We start from the raw sequence: 25100 nt of genomic DNA on the forward strand, positions 1-25100 counted from the left end.
ATGACACTGCACTGTTAACAAGCATAAGAAGGCAATAAGACTAAAGAAAATTAATTTATTCCTAAATCTAGTGCTTAATACAAACACCACAGCTGTGTTTTCAGCTACATGTTTTGGTCTGCACAGATATGATTAACCTTGTCCATGAAGGCTCACTCTTCAGTACTCGATATGATGTCATAATATGACTACGTTATGATTCAATTTTTTGTCTAGTATTGTTTATTTATACCTTGCAAATTACTTTAACAAAGTTAAACAATAAAAAATGAGCTTACAAAAAATACAATATAGGAGCTACTATACGTTGAGAAAAAAATTCCTTTAAAATTTAAACATTTTTCATAATGGTAGGTGATAGAAACATTCTGAGTTCATATTCGTTTGCAGCATCAAAAAACAGAATTAAATCATGTGTCGCATATTAGGAAACAAAAGTTATATTTATCAGTGAAATCAGGCCGAGTTTAATTTGTGAATATTTAAGAGGAAATAACAAATATTTTTGTTTGAAATTTTATTCATATTCATTAACATCTTATGGAGACTAAGTAAATTTTATGATATACAAATACTTGAAAGGAAGTTCCCATCGATACTCCATAATAATTACAAACTAGTATTGTAACTTGTGCGGAAAATCCATTCACTTAAAACTCGAAAAATAGGTCCATCAGTATCATAACAAGTCAAACGATAATCAGAAATCAAAAAAATCTGATATGGACACCACATGACTTCATTTTACACCTATTAAATTACATACGCATATTTTTGATGAAACTTACTTTATTTGAAGGTGAGATACGATTCTTTAATTATTTAAAAGTGGACATTTTCACAATTACTGAAATAGTTTTTATTAATATCAAATATTTATAAATTATTAATTCAACAATCTTACATAAAATGTTAGGATAGAGTAAATTTTCTTAATTACACTTATTACTAAATCAGTATTATTCTTATCTTTTTGAGTTGCTGATTAACAAAAGTTGCGGATTTCTGGTGAGTCGTATAAATAACTTTTCATAATAATTAAACTGTTCCGTTTAGTAAACTCCTGTAAACCGGTTACAAATGTAAATTTTGACCTTACGGTGTAAAACATTCACTTTTTATTATTGGATTATTTGGTGAATAACCAAAAATGAAAAAGAAACAATAATACAGGGAAAAAAACAGATAACATGAAGAAATACATGTCAAGACACGACAAGAAGAAGAATATGAAGAGGAAGAACATTTTAAGGGAAGAATAAAAACATTAAGAAAAGATAATAAATACAAAGAGGAAGAAAACGTTAAGACCAAGGAAAGAATAAAAAAGATTAAAAGAGGATAATGAATATAATGAGAGAGAAAATTTGGAAACTAGAGAACATTTACACAAATTAAGATCAGAAGAATTATATTAAACCAAAGAGCGATTAAATGATTGGCAACAAAAACAAATAAACGAAATGTTGACCAGCTTAGAGAGAATATTGTCCGACAATATCAGCGTCACTTGAAGAGCCGGTTGTAGGAGAGGGGTCACAGCGCATTCGGTCAAAACTGATGCTTTCGCTCATTTCCATCCAGTGTTGCTCACGACATAGACGTGATAACGCGGTGATTCGTGTATTTTATGTTTAGACTTTGTCAGATAGATTGATTTGAGTAATGATGAGTGTATTTTGGACAATTATTATATGAAAAAAATTTAAGTAAACATGTAAAATGTATAAAAATTCAATATGTCAGCCTCAGCTCGCGCAAAACCCAGCTGGAAATATAAATTACGTATATCGTTGGAAAGGAGAAGTTATGAGCCACGTACATGTACCCTAATGTCCGGAGCAGAGCGAGCGAGCGAGACTCTTTCGGGAGCGTCGTAAAGCTGACACGGCGCGTTCGGTGAACGAAGCCAACGGCGAGGACCTTTACCGGTGCTTATTATGACTTATGTACCATTCTTCTCATGTCACAGACCAATGTTGAGCAAAACTGTCGTCGAATATTAGTCGAAATAAATATCATGTAACATTTAACATTTGCTTTATTTTAAAATTAAATTTAGTACGCAGTCAGTGTCTCGTTTTTATTTCAATCCAATACTTTAAAAGTGAATTGCTGTAATACAGATTGACCACTTTATCTGTAGAGCTTGCCAAATGAAGGAACTAAAATTTTCCATTGGAGACTTTCAGTTTTGTTCAAAAAATACGATGGTGGCTCTCCCATTTAACTCTACAGGTAAGTTGGTCGGTTTGTAGCTCGGAGGAACTTCACCAAAGGTCTGTAATGTTTCACGTTAAACCAACGGCCCTGCGCTCCGACACAACTCCACCCGATATTTTTTCTCAAAAAGTGATTATTTCAATAATTGCTATTTAATTATTCTAGAAAATATACTCCGATGAGTCATGGAAATTTGATGATTTTAAATAAAAAATAAATTGGTAATCCTGACATTTGCAGTGTCAGAAGATTTCTGCATAAGGATTTGAACTTTCATCCGTTTAAAGTAATTATGATGCAAAATTTAAGTGACAGTAAATCGTGTGACATTTTGTACAAATTTTATTAATTTGTTTACCTTTTTTCCCTGGGCGGACACCTCGTTGAAAAAAGATAAACGAATTCCCTTAGCGTCAGAAATTTCAGAATAATTAAATAAAATTAATCAGAAATTAAACTAGAAAATCCAAAAAATAATACTATTTAAAATTATAATTTTCAATTAATATTAAACAATCAGATGTTTCACCAAATTTATTACATATATACATATGTAATGACTATTAAGTTATATTTACCCATTTTTAAAAGTACATAACATTTTATTTCACTAATAATTTTTTTTATTATTGAATTGTTATTTATTGTAACTTTTTTTTTTATAATCACTGGTTAATAATTATTAAATCAATATATTTAAATTAAAAAAACAAAAGAAGATGAAGTCTGATTCGAACCGATGTGCATTCCCTGTAAGATCCAAACATTTCAATAATTAAAATTTTAATTTCGATTAAATCAAAAAGGGAGTTACACAACTAGATGTTACAGCAGTGCTAAATCCAAAATTTTAACACCTTACAGCTAATGGTTTTTGAGTTATGCGAGATAAGTACGCTAATATATGCATACGTACATATAGAAGTCACGCCGAATCTGGTCAAAATGGATGTTTCCGTTGAAATAGGAATATCGAAATGTTTCGCGATCACAATACTTCCTAAGGAAGTAAAAAAACGTTGAAAAATGATAAAAGGAGAGGAAATCTGAAGACCGAAATTTTTCGCAATACTTCCTTTTACTTTGTACAAGGAAGTAAAAATGAAAGAAGAGATTAACACTAACAAAAAAAAAATTAAATATAAAATGAGCTACAAAAGTGAAAAGTAGAAAAAAATTAAATAAAATCAGAGGATTTTTTACTATAATTGTATATCACACACAGTCACCAATGTCCAGCACGTGGTCACGTTTAATCCTTCCAACATCCTCTCCATTATTTAGAAAGCCCATGGCCAAGTGCTTTGCGTGTTTGTTGAGCCGTAGTTAATATCTAGAGAAGTATGCATCCTATATTTGTACTTATCTATCTTCCGTATCAATTCAAAATTTTGTATTCGTTTCATAAAACCTGTAGGTAGGTTTGTAAAAGGTATTTAAAAAAATACCAAACACAGAAAAAAAATTTGCATAAAATTATATTTGAATAGAAATAGATACCGATATCAATATTTTTACTATAAGAAACTTTAAAGATAAAACTAATTATTTCAAACGGTTAACTGTATTTTATTGTCTATTCATTTCTTCGGTGTATTTTATTTTAATTTATTTGTTACAGGAGTTTTCAATGGCACACGCGGTGAAACGGACAGCTTAGCGCAAAATGTCCTTGTAAGGAGTGACAGTGATTGTAACAGCGCATCACGCTAGACAGGTACGATTCTTACAAACAACACAGTACCATAACAGAATACTAACTAGAAAATTATTCTTTAAATTTGTTGTTTATTTGTTCAACTCAGCTTCCCATTAATTTGTCTATCAGAAAAGTTCATGTCATTTATCTTTTGTCAATTACTGAACAAAGTTGTAGAAACTTTATAATATACGATACTATACTATGGCTATAGTTTTACGTTACAATATAAAGTCATTCCCACCTGTCAGAAATTATAATAGCATTATTAAATATGTATTGAACTTCAGAAATTTTCTTTCCTTTATTATATTCGTGATAATTACTCATGTTTCTGAAAAGTAATGGGTTCTTGTTTCAATTTGTTATTACTACGATATGAACAAGTTAAAGTTGTCAAGTTGGCTGTTTAATGCATATATATATATATATATATATATATATATATACGCATACACATTATACGCTTCTTAGTTAATAATAAAATCTCTTTATTTTTTAAAAACAAAACGACTATTTTATTTTGTATGAATATAATGCATTAAATTTATACAAAAGTAATAATAAAAAGAAAACTGAATTATTAATTCTGAATGATATATAAACGATAATAAAACTTATTTTTAAAGTTTGCTTTTCAAATGAATCTCCTATTCTTTACTTTACTAAACTCCTTTGCATTAATAAATTTAGTGAAAGATTATATTTGCATCATAACGCTTCTATATTTTAAATAGCATTTTAACTATCCAATTTAGCGAAAAAAGAAAAAACTATTTTTTATGAAATTTTAATATATATCTTCTTTTTCTACTATCTCTGAAATTTTGCTTCTCGCTGTTTGTTTTCCAAATATATCATATTGATCTTTTTCTCCTTGCATCTTCATATATTCATAATTGAACCACCCTGATTTCTACGTATTTAAATTTCTTAAAAATTTAATATAGAACCTAGGTTCAAATCCCCCGATCAAGCATGGCATTTTTCATGCGATATAAATTTCTATTCGGGCTGTAACAGATTTAAAAGTTCACAGTTATTTTCACAATATTAACGTTTCATATCTTTTTTACATTATTAATTGACACTGCACTTACAGATAAGACCTAATAGGGTCTACAGAAGTGTCTAAGAAAGGCTTCCATTTTGTGCAATTTAAATGATTGACCATCGATCGAAGAGTTTTTCTGAATATTCAAATCGTAATGATGAATATTGCAGCAATAAACTTCTGTTCAGCTATTTTAAAGTTTGAGGATTTTTTAATGTATAAATGTTTTTCTTAAAAAACTTCCATGAAAGCAGATCTAGACATAATAGGGCTGTGGTCCGTAGTGGCTACAGATACCTCTTGAAATTACTTTCAGAAAATATCGTGAAGGAAATCCTTTGAGAATTGAATGGCATGGAAAGTGGTGAGGTTGTCCTGTTGTAACCAACAGTACCTCTCGTTCTCTTCAACAGAGCTATTTACTACAAAACAATCTCTTAGTAATGTTCAATACATACAACTTACTAAAATAAATATTTTTGAATATAGTGGGCACCACTACATTGCACAATAAAAAATTACTTTAAAAAAAAATCACGAAATAAAAGTAGTAGCCTTATTAGTAGAGAAGGTTCTCCATACAGGCTTATAAATCAATAATTTTCTTTCTATTGAAAGCTGAAATCTATGTCCTAAATGTTTTTAAACTTGAAATCCAACTGTTTCCGTTTAGATTTATATGTTTCGCCCAAGTAAGTCGTCGGTCAAGATGAACACCCAAATATTTATAGTCCTGAAATCTCTGAATCGGAATATTGAAGAGGCAAACAGGAGGACAGTGTTCCTTACCAAGGGTGAACGTGACGTGCTTTGATGTTGTTTCGTTTATTTTTATTTTCCAACATGTAAACCACGATTCGAGGAGAGTGATATAACAATTATTAACAGAAAAGTTATTAAATATACTCAGAAATTAATATGGACCGTGGATTAAGTTCATTGAAAACTACCAATACATTTTCTGGTTAATCACCTTTTATTCTGTTCATGAAAAAGTTGGGTAATGTACGGATACAATTTATAAATTTTTCTTACTACTACATGAGCCAAACCGTAAGAAACATCCACTTGATGTGCTGGCTCTTTCAAAGATTAGTGTAGAAATGTAACCATTTTGTCTTGAATGTTAATTATTACTTCTCCTACAATTGATTTTCTGATTCTATTTTCCGCGAACAGAATCTACTTTACTAACCTTTTACAGTAATCAGTCTTTTTTTTTTCATCCATGCACGAACATAAGAGTTTGTGGCGAAATACTGTTTTACAATGACCATTTTTTTTCCGTTATATCTTCTCGCAATAGGAATAAATTAATTTCCATGCAATGTCATTCACCGAAAATTATATTTAAAAACAGATCCAGAGGAGATTTAACAGTTTTCTCCCACATACCAACTTCCACATTCAATTTTCCCTCATTTTATCAAATATTTGTCTGTATATTAAAAAATTACTTAAAGACACTCATGTTAGGATTTAATTTCAAATTGATCACTATGCATATAAATTTGTTAATTAGTTATACTTTACGCCTTACTTCTGATTATAAACTGTATTGTGAGTACCTTAAGAATTCTGTGTCAAATATATTTCGTCCTAATTTATTAATTTATATATTTTGATTTATACATAGTATATCTTTCGGATTGCCAGTCGGAAAAAATTATTTATATCACGTCTTCCGAAAAACTAAAAATTAACGTTGCTTCTCGATAATTGTTTAATTGTTTTTATAATAAAAAAAACCAACGTCTCGCCATGATTGGAAACTGTTTCGCTAGAGTTGACTTTTATTCGATTGATGGAAGAACCTAATCGGAAGATGTAATTCCTCGTTTAAGATCAGCAGTAGTGTTGATCATCTTCTTTACTGAATAATTAAATTATGTTATTTTAATTTTATAATAATGAAGTTGTTTTCCAATAATACGAAAAAAGTGCTTAAGCTATAAAATCCATTAAAAATAACCTCGAAAAGTATGTGAATGCTTAAGAAAAATTTGTTCCTTGGTAAATGTAGGTAAATGTGGAGTTTAACAAGGTGTGTGAATGAAATTAACACTGAAGATTCACGTACAATCAGTTAATTTTTATTTAGTTTGAATAACACCTTACTGTCTTTAATTTAAAATACTCGATTTAAAGCCATACTTCGGAAGTACTTTCCTGTTTTCGGAATTCTATTTTTTGAGAAAAATATTTTTTTCAAAGATTGATTGAATTTTATCAAAATGCATTCACCACAGAGAAAAACCACCGTTAAAATGTTTCTGACAGAAGAAAGTAGTTATTGACCGGGACTGAAATTTAAAAAAAAATATTTTTTAAAAATATACGTTAAACTTGTATTTTATCTTACCAATTGATTTTTTTCTAAAATTAAAACTACTCATAAATACCGGTTATCTAATAGGATGTTTGATTCCAATTCGAAATTAGGAAAACGTTTTCTGGAAGAAAAATTTCTACTCTTTTAACAAGTTTGGTACTTATTCATTTTATTATATACTTTATTTTTATAAATAGCTTGTAGCATTGAAATTAATGTTAAATATTTTTCTTGCCATCAACTTTAAATTCTGCGTTAAGGTGATCCTGCATTATATGCGAATAATAAAGAAAACTGACACAAATCAAGGGAATCATGTGATTACAAAAAACGTTTTGTTCGAAGGAAAATTAGTCGTGTAAAATTCCATAGTATGTTGAGATATGTAGAGGAAATTTTTAATTTTACTTAAGTAGATAACTAATAACATTTTTGTGAAAACTTTTACATATATATGTTTTAAGGGAACAAATTTAACTTTGAAATTCTTTCATAAAATATTTTATGTAGGTTGATTTTGATTTACTGTGGGAAAAATAAACATAAGCCAAGATCATGGTTGTTGATTTGTATCTAAAAACATAAATCGTCTGGTTAGTATTGATTTATTATGGTTAAAATGCTACAGGAATTCGTTTTTTAATTTAAGCTTTACTTATCTCTGGTAATACAAGTGCATACACTTACTGACTAGTATAAGAAAAAATTTAATTTTCTAAAAATTTCCATAATTGTTTTTGTTGAGAGAACTAATTTAATATTAATAGTTCTTAATTACGGAATAAGTCATGAATTTTATACGGCATTTCTTTGGTACTTATAAAATAAAAATATAATACTGAACTGAATTTATTTATTTTAATGAGTCCTTCGTTCAAAAGATAAATCAAAGGGGAAAGATAACAAGAAATTCATAACGATTTGTTGCAGATTACATGTTATCTTAAGTTTTAAAACTGTAATTTATTTTTCCCTAATTTCTTTTGCAAATTTTTTTTATAACTTATTAACCTAGTAGTAAAAAAAATAGTAGAAAAATTTTAAAAAAATATTTGGAAATATTTTTTATATATACCAGTTTTTAGATACTAGTGTTTAATTCTGCATTTCTGAAATAACAAACAGCTTTTTATTTTTTCAATTTGTTTATCCGTTCACAGTATAATTATAGTAATTCGGATCAGGTACTGAGATTGTTAATTTCATTTGACATGTAGCTTATATGGATCACTCTCTTAAAAAGTGGTTAAAATACCAACAAATATAGTTAAAATTCTTAGAAATTTAATTTAAAAAAAAGTTGATCTATGAAGGGGCAATTTCAATCTGTGTAATCCTGTAAATAGATTCAAACTGGAACCTATGGTTATGAATCGAACTTCTACTTTAATTAATACTTTACTAGATAATTTTCTATGTTTACTATCGCTACTTTCACTTCTAAGGAAGTAATTCAATATTTTTATATATTTACAATTATACAATATAAGAAGTAATTAACTATTGTGTATGAATAGTTAAATAAAAGTAAAGTTAATAGTTTTTTCTTTACGTAAATTTAAAAATTTGTAAATTATTAATTATAATCGATTCATCGTTTAAAACTAATTAAGATCGTTTTATAATAACTATCAACACCTTCTTCAGTGAAGTTTCAGGTAGCATTTTTATTAATACCAACTGTGCCATAAATAAGTTAGAACTAAATATATAAACGAATTTGATATTTGTTCGTTTAATATGTCGTTTTTGACAAATACTGTTTGTAACTTTTTTAATTTCCATACAGTTAACTTATTAAAACTCATGTCAGCACAGAGCCACCTTAATTATTAAGCTTTAGTTATTGAAATTAATAATTTAGACCCCACAAATAAACAGAAAAGGTACATGTACTGTTCACAGACATAGCTATAACATGCAAATTTATTTTTTGTATAGAAAAATCAAGATCTCAATACTTTATAAATCTTTTTAAGGTAGGTGCCTAAGGAAACCTTACTATCAGAAACATCACTGAAATAGTGGAATAATTACGTTTATAAATACAAGGGGTTGGTTTTAACGAGTGAAACATGAATTGAATGTGTTTTTGAAAATTAATCATAAGCCAATCTTATTGGCTTATGATTCGCCATTTATTTTTGAAAAATCTCAAAATTAATTTCTGATATACATAATGTAGGATACATATCTTTTGTATGTACCTAATTTTTTTATTATTTTCAATACTTTTTAGCTGAAGGTGATGAAAACGTTCAGATGCTAACTTATAACCAGGGCAAAAAAAAAAAAAACAATCTAGGAAAAGATATCTACTCTCTGAGAAAGAGACTATTTAGTAAATTCGTATTAGATCTAACAGGTCTTAGGAAGTATAGTTCCATTAAATTGAAAGTGAATTGTTTATAATTTTTAACAATTAAAAGTTGTTTCAGTTTGTTACAGTTTTCAATGATTTGTTTTATTTTTATTTATTGATTTAAAGAAGACAGTTAAATAAAACCAAGGAAGTAAATTTTATTTGGAGTTTTAAAATTTTAATTTTTTTTAATGAATTAGTTTGGGTAGCGATTTTAAAATAATAGATTTTTACATTACCCTTAGGTATTATTATTACTTTATACTAATTTATTTTTAAATAATTTTTGTTGTATTATTAAAACCAATATCGTATCTTGTATTATTTTTTAAAACCAATTAGTTAATTAATGACTGAATATTTGAAATTTATATTAAATACTTTTTCCAGTAACAAGTATAGCGTAAAAATATATTGCTTCCTCATCAAATGATATTTTTATTTGGATTTTTCTTTTCATACCACAGTTCGTCCAACTCTACGAGAAGGGTTGTTTTTTTTAATTGCATTAAAATTAATTGTATGTATTATTATTTATTTTTCTCTCTTAATCGCTATTCTCTCTTCGTCAACAACAGGACTTGTTGTGTGTCCAATTTCAGTTACCCTACTCCTTTTTTAATGAGTGATAAGAAATTGATTTTGTAGCGTGTAAAAAATAGCAAACCTAGCCGGGATTAGGATCCAGAACCCTCCAGATGAAAATTTAGACTTTTTGTAAATATTTATACAACATTTAGATAGTTAAACGTTCACATGTTAAGGACCTCGATTAATTTATTTTGGGAAAAAATTGAAAATTTTACTAACAATCGAACGAAGGACTTTATATATATATATATTTATTAATAATTAATACGTTTAAAAATGATTTACTAGTCAATAATTGAATTTTAATTGTCATTTTTTCATATTTAGTAGTGATCAATTAAAACTGAGTTGAAAGTACAGTTCTTTTTCTTCAGAAAGAAATTTTATAATAAATCTAACTTAGGTTACGTCATTATTTGTTTAGGGTTCATTTAATAAATAGGCTATTTAAAAATATTAATTTATAATTAAAAGTTATTAAAAGAAAAAATTGGGTGAGAAGGTAAATTTCCTATTTTTATGCTTAACAGATCACAAATAAGAACAATTAAATATTTTAGTTATTATTTAATGGTTGGGGTCTTGGTAGTATGGTTTAAATTTTACTTATTATATGTACATATATATAACATAAATGAATTATGAAATAAATTTCTAAATGATGATGTACATTCTATTTTTGGAAAGGATTTAACTGTTAATTGAATTTTTTTCAGCCAATGAGTACTGTATTAACATTATACCAAACAACATTGAATGAAATTTTAAATAAATTTTGGTGAATTTTTGTAAAAAATTTTAATTTTAATTGTAACTTTTAGTAAATTATAGTAGATGATTTTAAATTAAAAAAAAAAAAAAAATTGACTGAACAAATGTATGTATGTTCTGTAAATGATGTTTTATAATTTTTTATATTTTACCCAACAACCAAAGTTATAAAAAGTAGCCAAAGTGTAAAGGTGTTGAATAGTAGTTATATGTGTAAATGTAAATGAAGATAACATCAGAAAACATTACTGAGGATGGACTTATGCCCGAAAGCGCTCTAATGTAAAGAAAATAAAGTAAAATGAAAGTATGAATGTTTCTTTAATACTGTATTTGGTGGATTGTTTGAAAAAAAAATTCAATATATATATATATATATATAGTTAAAATTTAACGTACAGAGGAATTATGTACTGTAAAAAGATTAATTTAAATAAATTTATATATATATTTATATTAATATATATATTAATAATATGAAAATATTATATATTTTAATTATTATTACAGTTTTAATAATAAAGCACTAACACTTAAGAAAGAAAGATTAATTTTAATTTGGAATTAAATAGAAGTAATTTTTTTTAACTTCAGCTGCAACTTTCGTAGTTCTTGAAGTTGAATTTCGGTTAACAGGAAATACTAGTCTGAATGGTAAAAGTGAATTTAAGCCGAAAAGTTTTATTGCAGTATTTTTTCCTTTTAACTGGTAACTATTTTTCATTAAGCTTATTTACTAGTAAATTTTCGGGTTAGAGCCTGTAACATAAAACATATTAAAAAATCAACATATAGTTTAATTCATAGTGTTATGTAAACATAAACTTTTCAGTTAACTAAAACGGCTTACAAAGGATTTTAGCAAATCAGGGTAAAGATTCCGACTAATGCCAAGTGGAATGTTCATAGTTTATTTAAACTGATGTTACTTAAAGAGCACTAAAGGATTTGGATTAGTTTCTCAAATAAAACAAGTACTTACTTAAACGAATTTAAGTGACACTAACGTGAAACAAATGCTTTTTAAATTATAGAAAGAGATTCGTTTCTAAGTGAAATGTAATTTAAGCTGTGCACGTTAATAAAATATTTAACTCAAAATTGTATGAAGTTCTTACGGAAAATGCTCATACTTTTACGGAAAAATATTTTTTAAATTTTAATTCTTAACATTTAATGATTATTTTCTTTGCTTCCAAATACAGTTTTAATATTGTAAAAACGGTATGTTATCTCGTTCCGAGTCGGTTGGTAAATGAAATTTAGATATACTTTTTCTTATTGTCTGTTATTTCTTTATTATCAGCAATAGTTAGCCAGATCTTTATTATCAATAATAGTTGTATAAAAAATATTTGTTTTGATTATCGGTAATAAACTGAAAGAATTTTTTTTTTTTTTAGAGTAAAGTAATTATTTTTATGTTAAGTACATTGTAAGACTTTTTATGAACACATTAAATTAATTTTTTCACTAGTGCAATATTGGTGAAAATACAAGGCTGCAATTAAACCTACTGTTGTTTTTTACGATTAATTGAAAAAAAAGTTTATTATTTTATAGTATACACTAGCTGCTCAGCGCAGCTTCACCGGGCTTCACAGCCAGGCATTGCTCCGCTTTGCTTTTTGGAGCGTAAAAGTAGATTCAATTTTTGAAAACTGATTTATTTATCGTAATCCTGTAAAACTACACAATTTAACTTATAAAATTCACTAAAATTTTACAAAATAATTGTAACTGTTTTCCATACAACCCACGAGGTATAGCCAAATGAGCCAAATAATTTTTTTATAGTCTTGAAAATTTTTTCAAAACACGATTCATTTTTGCGTGCCTCATATTAACTGAGCATTACGAAAAATTATTGCAATTAAAAGATCTTTACTATTTTTTCTGGTAATTTAATTATTCATTTCGATTTATTATTTCTATTTCATAATTTTAACATTAGCCTTGTATGAAATACGCCGTTTGAATTATTAAAATTGGTCGTACCGTTCCGGAGATATAAGTAAATTTCTGAAAAATAACAGATAACCAAATAACTGGATAACCAAGTGACCCAGCGTACATATTTATCATTCAAACGTTAGTAGTTATCATGGTAAAAAATAAGCCGTCTGAATTTTTAAAATTGGTCATACCATCTTGTAGATATAACTGAATATTTTTGGTTAACATAATGTCCAGATAATCGAGAGTATAAAAGAAAAATATAGAAATCACCCTTGCAATAAATAGAGATTTTTTGCCGAATTAGGTATTTTTGTATACCTATGGGGTCCTTAATCTTGAATTTCAAAGAAATCAACTCCTTTTTTATATATATATAGATTAGTAATTATTTATTTTTACAAAAAAGATTATTTAGGAGCAAGTATGACTTTATCTACGTGGAACTCTACGGAAAATTCTATCTTCCTATGCAAAAAATTAAATAAAAACATATTCTGTCAAGCTGAAATTTTCGTTCGATCATTTTCCTACTACATGAAGATTTTTTTAAATCTCAATCTGATATTATTTTCTGCATACAACTGTATGCCTAAAGATATTTATTTATCTTGAGATAGTATTTTTTGCAAAACATTTATGTATTAGATATCAACGAAATAGATGTGATGAACAAAATGTATCACGATTTATTTGTATATAGTATTTTTTATAGTGTTTATTTCGTATCTTACCGAATCCATCCTGTAAAATTCGTTGTAGGATGAAAACAATCTATGGGATCCCAACCTATGGGAAAACAATCTATTAAAATGGGATCCCAATAGAAAAAAACCAAGTAACTAGTTGGACCAAGTAACCTCGACCAAGTAACCCACTTCGTTAATCGATTAATTTTCAATCGAAAACACACAGGACTTTGACCAAACTTGACCGCGCTTATTTATTATTTAACAAGTATTCACGTGACCACCACGAAACATGTACTACTAACGAATCGGGATTTTCTGCTAGTGATCGGTAGATTCCGGTGCTAAGCTAAGGGGGACACGCGCACACAAACAACACACATACAAATGCCCTTTATTAGGGTAGGATTAATGGATTAATGCTTAATGTATGATTATGTACTGGTAATAATAATAATGATGATGGTAAGAATTTATTTTTAAAAGTCCATCTCCACATTCCCACTTATGATGAACCAATACCACCCTTAGTAGACATAAAGGCCCCAGGAAGCAACAAATATTTAGGAAAATAATTTACGGAACAGCAGATCAGTTTAAAAAATAACCTTTGTATGGTAAAAATAATTATTCTAAGTGATAACATAAAAATCTAAACTGGACAAAGATATCCTAGACATGAAATACCTAATGGACTGATAGAACTACGAAAACATTAAAACGAATTTTCCACGACAAGCAGATTTTACGTATTTAAAATCTCTTGTAATTTTCTTATAATTTTTATAACCTTATGTATAAAAATCAATGAGGCCTTGATATTTAATTTCAAGGCAATTTAATATCAAGGATTGACAATTAAAATTCATCGAAATAGTAATTTATTAACTAACAACGTGGAACTCGAAGTTCATTTGACAGTTTGCTGACCGTTCAAATTACGCTGTACACGTTAGAAGAAAAATAAATCATTCACTGAATAATATGACGCCATTGTTGGGAGGTGTAAGAGAACCTCAGCCTAAATTCAGTAATATTAAATGAACTTAGCTGATTTAAAAGAAAAGTATTTAATCCCCGACGTAAAAATTTGTGCTGTACAGCATCAATATTTCTTCTGTGTAAGCTCTATTCAATTTTATTTTATTTCAAATGAAAGTATTATATCTACCTGATGACTTACTAAAGATTTATGGAAAATAGAATCAGTAATTACCTACATCGAATCTTTTGAAATTTAACAAGGGTAAGATTTCCCTTACCTTTGTCAACAGTGATGTCAACGTGTTTATTAAAATATAATCCTTAGTCAAAAAGAATTCCAAGATCCTTTACTGACTACTGTAATCTGTTAATCTGACTCCTGCAGTCTTTTTCAGATTACAGGAAAAGTTATTCAAACAGTAATTATTCCTGTAAATGTGCTAGTTTCAGTGCTGTTCCTTTACAGCAGTAGGCGTGTTGAAATTAACGTTTACCCAACAATATTAGTAGTGATTAGTCTATTCACTGAAAAGTAATGAATTATTTCTTACATTATTAACGTTTAGCGCATATTATATAAATTTTACCCTTTTAGTATTAAAAATCTTTTTATTTTTACTCAAGTAATTTATACTAAATTATTAAACGAAGTTAACTGAACTTCAAACGCATCACACTAAACTTAAAATCTTTTCTATTCCACCTACCATATAAAAATGGTACATGTCACGCATTTAAATTAATCTCTACACAGCGATTCATCATGTTTTTTTACCAAAAAGGATTGGCGTATGCAATTATGTTGATACATTTTTCATTCTTATTTTCTTCGTCGTTAATAATTTGTATGTATTTTAATTGAAATGAATTCCTGTATGCCAAATACTGGAAGTTTGGAAAATAAAATATCTGTAAAGGCTGGTTAGTTAAAGGATTAAAAACGTTGGTTTCGATACACTGTCTTTTGTTAGGGGATAATAGTAAAATTAGTATTCACAGATAAATTGAACTCTTGCCGCAAAACCCTTTTAACTTTTTCTTCAATTAGAAAACTATTCAAAAATAATAATTCTGAAAAATTTCTAATAGTTTTTATTCTTATCATACCAAACTTGTATCTTTTACATGTGACTTAGTTCAGTTGGATGTGGTAGTATTTCAAGATGTGTAAGAAGAAAATAATCCACAGAATCAAGAGAGGTGACGAATTTACTTTGTATGATTTAATTTACTATTTACTGAATTCAAAAACAAACTCATTCCAAGAATTTTTGAATACAGAATGTATAAAATACAGAAAAGATTAGTTTTAAAGAATATATATTTTTTTGAAATTCTAAAGATATATTTAAGTTTAATTTTGCTTCTTAGACTTAGATAGAGGATATAAATTTTGATTTTTATAAAAAATTATAGAAATCATAACTAATAAGAAAGTCAATTAACTGCTGACATCCAAAGCGTATCGTCTGCCTTTAATCCCTGAAGGTTGGATTTGTATTCTTTTCTTGACACTCTTCTTGGAATTTCATACTCCACTTTTCCACAATCTCACATTTGAGTAGTGAATATAAATAAAATATTTTATTTAATTAAAAAAAAAATAGTAACTAGTTTTAATTATTTGAAATTTTCTGATTTACTTAAACGAAATTTTATTCTTAAAAGAAATTTATTCTTATAAGTTTATTTGAAAAGTTTAAGAAAAATATAAATATGATAATAACTAAGAATGTGAAAAAAGGTAGTTAAAAATTTTTACTTTTATAAAAACCAATTTAGTTAGAAATTATAGTAATTATTGTGACAACTAGACAATTGAAATGTATGTCCAAAAAACAATAGTAATTATAATCATGTTCAAAAAATTGTATAATCCAATACAATTAAACATAAACAATATAAAATAAAGAAAATTGAAGGTGGTCGGTCGTAAGATGCGGGAGCTAGAAGAGTTTTAGATTTTTATAATAAAAAAAATAAAATTAAAATTCTTTGTGGTGAACGGAGCGTGACACGTGTAAAGTTAAATATCACCTACATTTCGGTTGGGTTGACAAAACATTATGACTTGTCTAATTAAATATCTTCATTCTAATATACGTATGAAAGTATTTAATTAAGGCTAGTGATTGTTTGTTAAGTTATACTTTTTAGACAATGCATTCTCGACACTATAATCTGGTATTGAACAAAAGGTTTTGTTGTTTACGTTACTGTAGTGTGTCGCTGTAATTACGACGAAATGTTACGATGAACAACGAACATTTCCGATGTCTCTCAGTATGTATTCCACGACCCGTGTAGTTACATGTATGGCAGTTATTGTTTGTTACTTGTTGTGTAATATAATTACGAACATATTAAACAGAATTTTCCTTCTATAAACGAGGTAATTTGTTAATTTTATTAAACATATGCTATATTTTATCAAAATCTTTTATTTTTTTTACTTGATGTCGCCACAAAAGCTTGAAGCTTGTTAGGGATATAGAAACGAAAGCTACCACTCGTAATCATAATACTTAACGTACATACATATATTTACCAAAATTAATTTTTTCGCAGATTTTATTAATTAGAGACTACTTCTGCAGTAAAATATATCTAATATGAAATATAATTTTTTATTGTTTATTTATATAAGTGCGATAACTATAACGAATTCAGGTGAGCTACCATGAGTCACAACTTATCTAAAATTATGTTGTCCATACCTAATAATAACAAATATTCTATTTTAAGCTAAATAGGGAAACTGAGGAGTTAAGTAATTTACAGATTTCTTTATTGTACCATATATATTCTTGTGTATCAGCTTCAAAGGCTAACCAAAATGTAGGTGATATTTGGCCCTACAATGGACACATTTTGTTCACCAGAAAGACTGGTTATCTTTATTGTTAAGGATCAAGAATTTTTCTAACTCACGTATTTTTCGATCGAGCATCGATCCTTATACTGTTATAAGATGTATACTGTATACGAACAACCTTATTTTGTTTTAAGTTTTAATTGCATTAGAAGTCACTCTAATTATTATTATTATTATTATTTATATTACAATTTTTGATTACCAGAATAATTGGTATCATTTCTAACTAAATTGGTTTTCTTATAAATTTCAAATTTCATATTTTTTAAACGTTTTTTACAATTATTTACTTTTATTTATATTTTTCTTAATATTTTCTAATGAACTTACACTTTATTAAGTGTAGTTAATTTAAAAAAATATATATATCACCGTAAATAAGTACAAATTTAAGCTATAGCAAAAGTGGTGGTCATATAAATAATAATAAAACTATTAAATAGCTTATTTATATTTATTTATAGGCTACTTCTTTAAGATATTATTATTCATTTCAGGCTTTATTAATATACATTTATTATGGTAATAGAATATACTTGACCACAGTCTGGTACGCCATAAATTCAATATCTGGCCTAACTATGATGAAATGGGCTATACGCAGGATTCCTATTTCATTTAGGCAGTTATTTCAATAGCCCTTTAACCTCATAGCATTGAGATGAAAATGAACTATACTGAATTCTCCATATAAATTTTGTGTTTAACCGTAAACGTATATCTAGCAGAATAGTAAAATTGGACATTACTTGATTAATATTTTCATTAAAAGCACGTTTTCTCTTAATTAAAATGTTTAGTAATTTGTTTATTTAACTTAATTTAATCTTTTTTTTTTTTTTTTTGTAAATATTCTTACTGAATAACAATCAATGTACATTGATATAAGTTTAAAAAACTTATTTTAGCCTAAGTTATTTAAATCGACAAAAAAGTGCGATGAACGTAACTTTTATTTGAGATTTATATAATTTTAATAAAATTTCATTATATTATAAAAAATACAAACTGGGAAATTTAAGTAGTATTTGTTAGTGTCAATTTGATTCAAAATAATTTATTTCGCTCACATTAATTCACATTAATTAAATATAATTTAATATACGAAAATTTTTATTTAATTAATAAATATTTATTAGTTTTATAGTTTTTTGTTATGAATTTGTTTAGTTTGTACGAAGTTGCATTAGTATAGTTAATTCAGTTTATAATATTTATTTACATCACCCTGTGATTTATAGAAAAGTGAAAACTAATTTAAAGATTATTGCAGATATTTATTGTACTTATATAAATTACTCGTATTTTGATAAGTTAATAAAACGTGTAGAATATTTCCATATAATTTTTGAAACAGTTTTATTCCATGTGTATCGCATAATATAGCTGTAGCAGGATTTTTAATAAAAACAAAATAAGTTACACATTCCTTGAAAAGTAATGTTTACTTTATTTCTAAGAAAACTGTGTTTCTTTAAATAATACTTTTAATGGAGAATTAAAACTACAACGTAAATTATAGAAACCCGGTTATTCCATTTATAGTTTTACCAAGTTTATAATGTTTAGTTATAATTACTATTAATTCACTACCTGAATAAAGTCATGAAGTGCTAACAAGTACTTTATATTAATTAAACGATCCTGTCTCAGACAGGTTGTTAACAATTTATCCTAGTCAAGTTTGAGTATACAAGCTTTTTGAGAGAAAAAAGTAGTGAATCGATTAATGTTGATTTTTTTCGTAATTTGAAACCTATCTTTTTATTATCGGGTTTTTGTGACTTCATTTTGTTTAAGTGCAGATCAGATCGGTCGGTATAAGTGCGCCAACCTAGCAGTTAGGCCAGAGGCTGGCCAAATGGTCCGTTTCTCTTTTTTTAATCTGTCACCTAGAAGCACGATCCTTTCATATAACTGGAAAAACACGACTATTTTTTTTCCCTTAAAAGTGCTGGTCATGTTCCCCTTTCTTTTCCATTTGAATAATTTTAATTTGTAAACGGTTTAAAATAATTCTCATATGCTACTAGCTTTGTTGCACATAATATTTTCTCCGTTGTTATTTTTTCTAAACTGTTTTTAGTAATTGTTTATGACTAAACCAGGCATAAATAATAAAAAAGTAGCATTTAAAAAATAAATAAATAGTAATGATAAAAAATCCGGTTATAAATGGCAGATTTCGTAATTTTTCGACCTCTTATTGTACTTTGTATGATTACTGTGATTATTTAAAGAATAAAAATTATTATGCAATAAGAAAATTCGCTAAAGGAAATGAAAATATGCTGAAAGACTATTTCGGAATCGCAAAAGAAATTGATTTTAACCTCTGCAATAATTAATTATTGTAATATCTAATTATCGTTTAAAAAATGGCTGAATACAACAAAATAATGATTGAAAATTAATGATAAAGTATTACTTTTTTATTTGAAATTACTTTTTTATTATTATTTAAAATTACTTTTTTTTATTTAAAATTATTACCTTCCGTCAGTATGAACACATAAATGTAAAAATTAATTGCTCATCCAAATTCCAAATTACTTTCCCTCAACATATTGCTTCTTAGAAATAAACAAATTTGTTAAGCAAAAACTAAATAAAACAACTACAGTAATCTCTCAAACAGGTGGTTAAACTTTATATTGAAGTTAAATGTTATTTTAATTCTTTCATCAGAAATTAAGTTTCTATATTTGTGTAAGAATTTATAAAGTGAAAGGCAATTGTGGTCTGTGTAACTATACATGGATAAGAATTTAACAGGTTAAGATTTATTGATAATGTTATTATTTTGACTGAAAATATAATTTAGGGAATAACACTAAATTGCTCAGAATTTGTTTTTGGAAGAAAAATTCAATTTTTGCTTTAAAAATAAATCTAAATAACTGCTAACAATTTAAACTTATTTTCTCAAGTAAGAAGTCAAATATGGTCTAGAAATTAAATAAAAATTTTGTTAACTATTCTTTTTACAGTAAAAAAAAATAACACAAATGCGACGACAAACACAAAAATTATTTACTAAGGTAGTGAAATTAATCTATAAGAAGTTTGAAAATGATTTTAAATTTGGAACTAAAATTATAGACGATGCCCGGAAGTAAAGAAGATATTTAAAGTAGACAAGCTTAAAAAGTTAAATATTCACTAAAACTAAAAATAAAATTTTTTAAAATATTTCTGTAGACTAAGATTAATTTTATTACCATTTTAACAGCAGGTAAACGTGAACGTAATCCAAAATAGAAACGAATACACTGGATGCCTTTAAATAGTATTATTACAGAAGGAAATTGAAAATTTGTCATTAAAAAAAAAATGGAAAAATAGGAAACTGAAAAAATTTCAAAATAATGAGGTTTGAAGACGAGTCGAAGAATAGAACAATATACGGAAAATTCTTATAAACAGAAATACCAAGTAGTAGAGCCCTATATGATGAAATTTATGTTTTGTAAATTTGGCAGCAGACTATGCTGAATATCAAAATGTATAGGAAGACAATAAAATATATTGAAAAGAGTAGTAAAAAATATTGAAAACTTGTATCATGCAATACATCTGTTGAGGTTCAAAATTTAACTCAAAACAAAGAGGGGAGATAGTAGTGTAGCAAGTCAAATTGTTTTGAATGAAATAAAATCTTGTTAAATGTTATATTCTATCTACATGTTTATTATATAGTTATTTTTGTTTAATTTCTGCAGTTTTTGTTAATTAGTATTTAAAAGCAATTCTTTTATTAATTCTCGAACAAACGTATGTTTATAAATGGGAACCTTAAAAATTTTATATTTATCTATATTGCTGGAATTATAATTACATTTTGTTTACTTTGTGTAGAACAGGTTATACACATGTCATATAACATTTTAATAGAAAATTATGTAAAAATTACTGATATAAAATTTCACTTGTAAATATTATTTAATATTTTTTTTTTTGCTCAGTAGCAATTATAATTACGTACAATCGGCTCTCCTGCGGGGCCAAAGTATGTTTCCTGACAAAAGCACGTGATAAGGAGGTCCTTAAGGAACCCCCAAAATAAATAATACACAATTAATAGTTGCAAGGAAACTTAAAGTCAGATATGAAATTTCAAGCTCAGTCTTAAATCACAAACCATAAATTTCAGCAATATCAATCGTGATCAGCAATATCAATTTCAATCGTGAATCTCATCATTCCGCGTGAACCACGGCGCTTGGGCATTTACCCTCGCTACTTTGTTCTGAAATCGTTGTATAATTTTTACATTACTAGTACTAGCCGTTCCCCGCAATTCTACACCGTACGTCCAGATTGGGTGCAGGATAGCCTTATAAATTAAGATCTTGTTGGATAAGGTGAGGTCAGAGTTCCTCCGTAACAGCCAATGACCCTGTACCTGTACCTGAGCCCTGTACCTTGCGTTTAGCTGTTACCTCTTCATCCTCACGTGACACTTCCAGGTCAAACGCCGATCCAGGTGAAATCCCAGATACCGCACAATCTCCGTTTGCGGTATCAAAACACTATCGAAGTACTCACCGGGACAGTCACCTCTCCGCATGGCAAATGTGACGTGCCTCGACTTACCTTGTCCTTGATTAACCTTAATCCTCCACTTTTTCTGCCACACGTAGACACGATCTAGCGCCATTTGTAGGTTCTGCAAGGCTAGGCCAGGGTTTTCATTAAGCCAGGATAGCAGTGTCATCAGCGAACGTGGCGACGATGCAATCATCCAGCACCGGAATATCCGCAGCGAATATGGAATACAACACAGGGCCCAGCACAGAGCCCTGAGGGACACCTGACCCTATCTCAAAGAACCTTGAAAACTCGTCATTACATTTTACCTGAGCAATACGCCCCTCAAGATAATTCCACAAGATTAGGAAGTAGGGTTGAGGAAGTTATAGCTTTAACTTGTAGAGTAAGCCAGGTATCCATACCTTATCAAAGGCCTGTTAGATGTTAAATTAAATAAACATTAAATTTAATGTTATTTATTCCTAGAATACATTTTTTACTATTTGTACTAAAATTATTTTTCTTATTATAAATAAATGATTACGTCGTAGAAAAATATTTTCTTTTTCTTTTGTTTATTATCTATGATAAATGTATAATTGAAAAAAAAATAATACACTTTACAACATGGCTTGAATAACATTTATATTACCATAAATTCATTAATAATGATAATAAAATAATGCTTCTATTTGAATAGCACATTTTCCAGTGTCTCAATAGGAAACACTGTTACGATAATTTCATAAATTTTATTCGTTGTATATTAATTAAAACGAAGGAAGCTGCATTTTTAATTCAAATTTTTAAACCTATAGTCTAATTATAATTTTGTACGATATGATTTTTCCCGCTGACGATACTCTGATAAAATGAAGTGAATTGATGGATTTAATTGATGTTAAGACTTTAAAAAAAAAATAAAAAAGTACGGTGGCTAGTATACGGCTAATTATCAGCTGGTAAATGAGAAAAACCTCAAGAGATAATTTTTTTCACTGAAAATGAATATTGAAAATAAACATAATAATATTTCATTTCTTGTTATAATATATTACAACACATTCAGTGTCTGTTTTCGTTCTCATTTTCTTTTTGGTTAGTGTTATCAATATGCTACTTATGATTCTTGTTATTGTTATTGCTTTCTACTACACAACTCACAGAACAGTTCTTAAACCTACGTTGTGTACGTTTTACGTTATACCTTCAGAAGTTCTATTTAGTATTCATATAAAAAAAAATTTACTAGTGCTAGTATAATTGTGATATTTTAATTTTTGAGAAATTTCAATGGGGATTCCTTTTTAATGAGTATATATGTGATATAATTTACTTAAGATTCTTGTATAAAAATTTATTCTTGTAAAAGAATGTATGAAAAACATATATATATATGCATGTAGGAAAGAAACTCTTACGAATTTGTTTTAATTCGCAAATTTATATATTTGCTATTCAAACGCATCCAAATATATTTTACAAACCTTTGGGATTTTTTAAATTCATATTATTTATGGAATCCATTTTTTTTCGGGTATGATATTTAAAAGAAATTAAGACTTATAACGGTTCATTTAAAAAAACATTTCATTAGAAATATAGAAATTTTAGAAAACGCAATACGTTAGTCATATTTGGATCATCATCCCGGAATTTTCAATTAATTGAATAGTTTCGTTATGTGTTGACATTGCACCTTATATTTTCAAAATATTAAGAGTTTTCAAAAATTAGATATTACTCATGGATTCCTATTAATTTTTTAAAATACAAAGATCATTATAAAGTAATATTTACCTACTTTTTCATCAGTGCTTTAAATCATATTCAAATTTTAAGGATAATTGATTTATCTATAATTTCATACATCAACATTTATTTTTTTAACGGAATTTTAATTTGTAAGACACTAACATGAGATAATAATCACTTTCTACAATAATTAGGAATTATAATAATAAATAAATTGTGTTTAATAATAACTAAGAAAACATGCCAAGCTTACCAAATAAACTGATAATTCCAATGGTTTCCCTTTACCTTCTAGTTAGTGGTGAAAAACTTACAGGTATAAAAACCAACGCCAAGCTGTTTTATCTGTCTCTTATAGTTTTTTTTTTTTTTTTTTAATAGAAAATAAAAATATAAAAAACTGCATTCTCTCTTTTTGAATGTTTTGGTTAAAAAAAAATGTTTAGATCTACCCTCAATATTTTTTCCAAATTCTCATAATTATTGTAAAAAAACAATTTACTTATACACTTTACAACAAATGTGAAATAGTTAATGGAATTGCATTTCTACTACGATAAATATGTTATTCCTACACAACATTCTGAATATCCTGTTTGAAAGTAATAATTGGGAGATGGTAAAAATAAAATTATCTTTTAATTTTCAATAATTAAAAACCCACCGAATTGTTTTAAAATTGTAAAATTAGAACTGTATTGTAGAACACAAGTAATCAATCTATAATATCGTTGTCAGTGCTATTTCTGTTTTTCACCAATTTAACATTACAGATTATAAAAAAGAAAAAAAATATTAATGAATTTTCTCTCATTTTTATAAAATACCGTTCATAAAATAAAATTTTCGGTTCAAGTAAAAATCTTAAAGAGTAATATTTGCGGTATTCTTTTTGCACAGTATACTTAGCAAGTAATACTATTAAGCAAAACTAGTTTAAGAAAAATTCAATGTTTATATAAATTCGTTTTTAAGGTACCTTTTACTCTTTTGGCCTCCTATTGCTTCATACAATCCAAGTTTTTTTTTAACAAACTTTTGAAAATAGAAGGAAATTTCCTTTTACAAGTGTTTTTGTTTCTTTTACGTATGTTCAAGATTTACAAAGAAATAGACTATATCTGATTTTTTTTTTTTTTAATTTTGTAAAATAAGAAGTTTCATGGTCAGTAACATGTTCCTATAGGTAACATCTGCGGATGTTTATTGACGAAAGTTTACTCGACGAATTGAAGGAATTTTATATCAACATTTGTGTAAATTTAAGTGTTTGAAT

At 27.2% G+C, this 25100-nt stretch overlaps 1 protein-coding gene across 4 annotated transcripts in view; it reads left to right on the forward strand.

The window, feature by feature from the left end:
• The window catches only part of SPR (G protein-coupled sex peptide receptor), a 1401361-nt gene that overhangs the window by 915460 nt on the left and 460801 nt on the right, over nt 1-25100 (forward strand). For all 4 annotated transcript variants that reach the window (XM_075356175.1, XM_075356174.1, XM_075356177.1 and 1 more), the window contains one exon: nt 3845-3940. The gene's annotated coding sequence lies outside the window, so the exon portion shown is untranslated. The remainder of the gene's footprint in view (nt 1-3844; nt 3941-25100) is intronic.

Source organism: Lycorma delicatula, chromosome 2 (genome assembly GCF_047948215.1).
Source record: "Lycorma delicatula isolate Av1 chromosome 2, ASM4794821v1, whole genome shotgun sequence".
Classification (NCBI taxonomy): domain Eukaryota; kingdom Metazoa; phylum Arthropoda; class Insecta; order Hemiptera; family Fulgoridae; genus Lycorma; species Lycorma delicatula.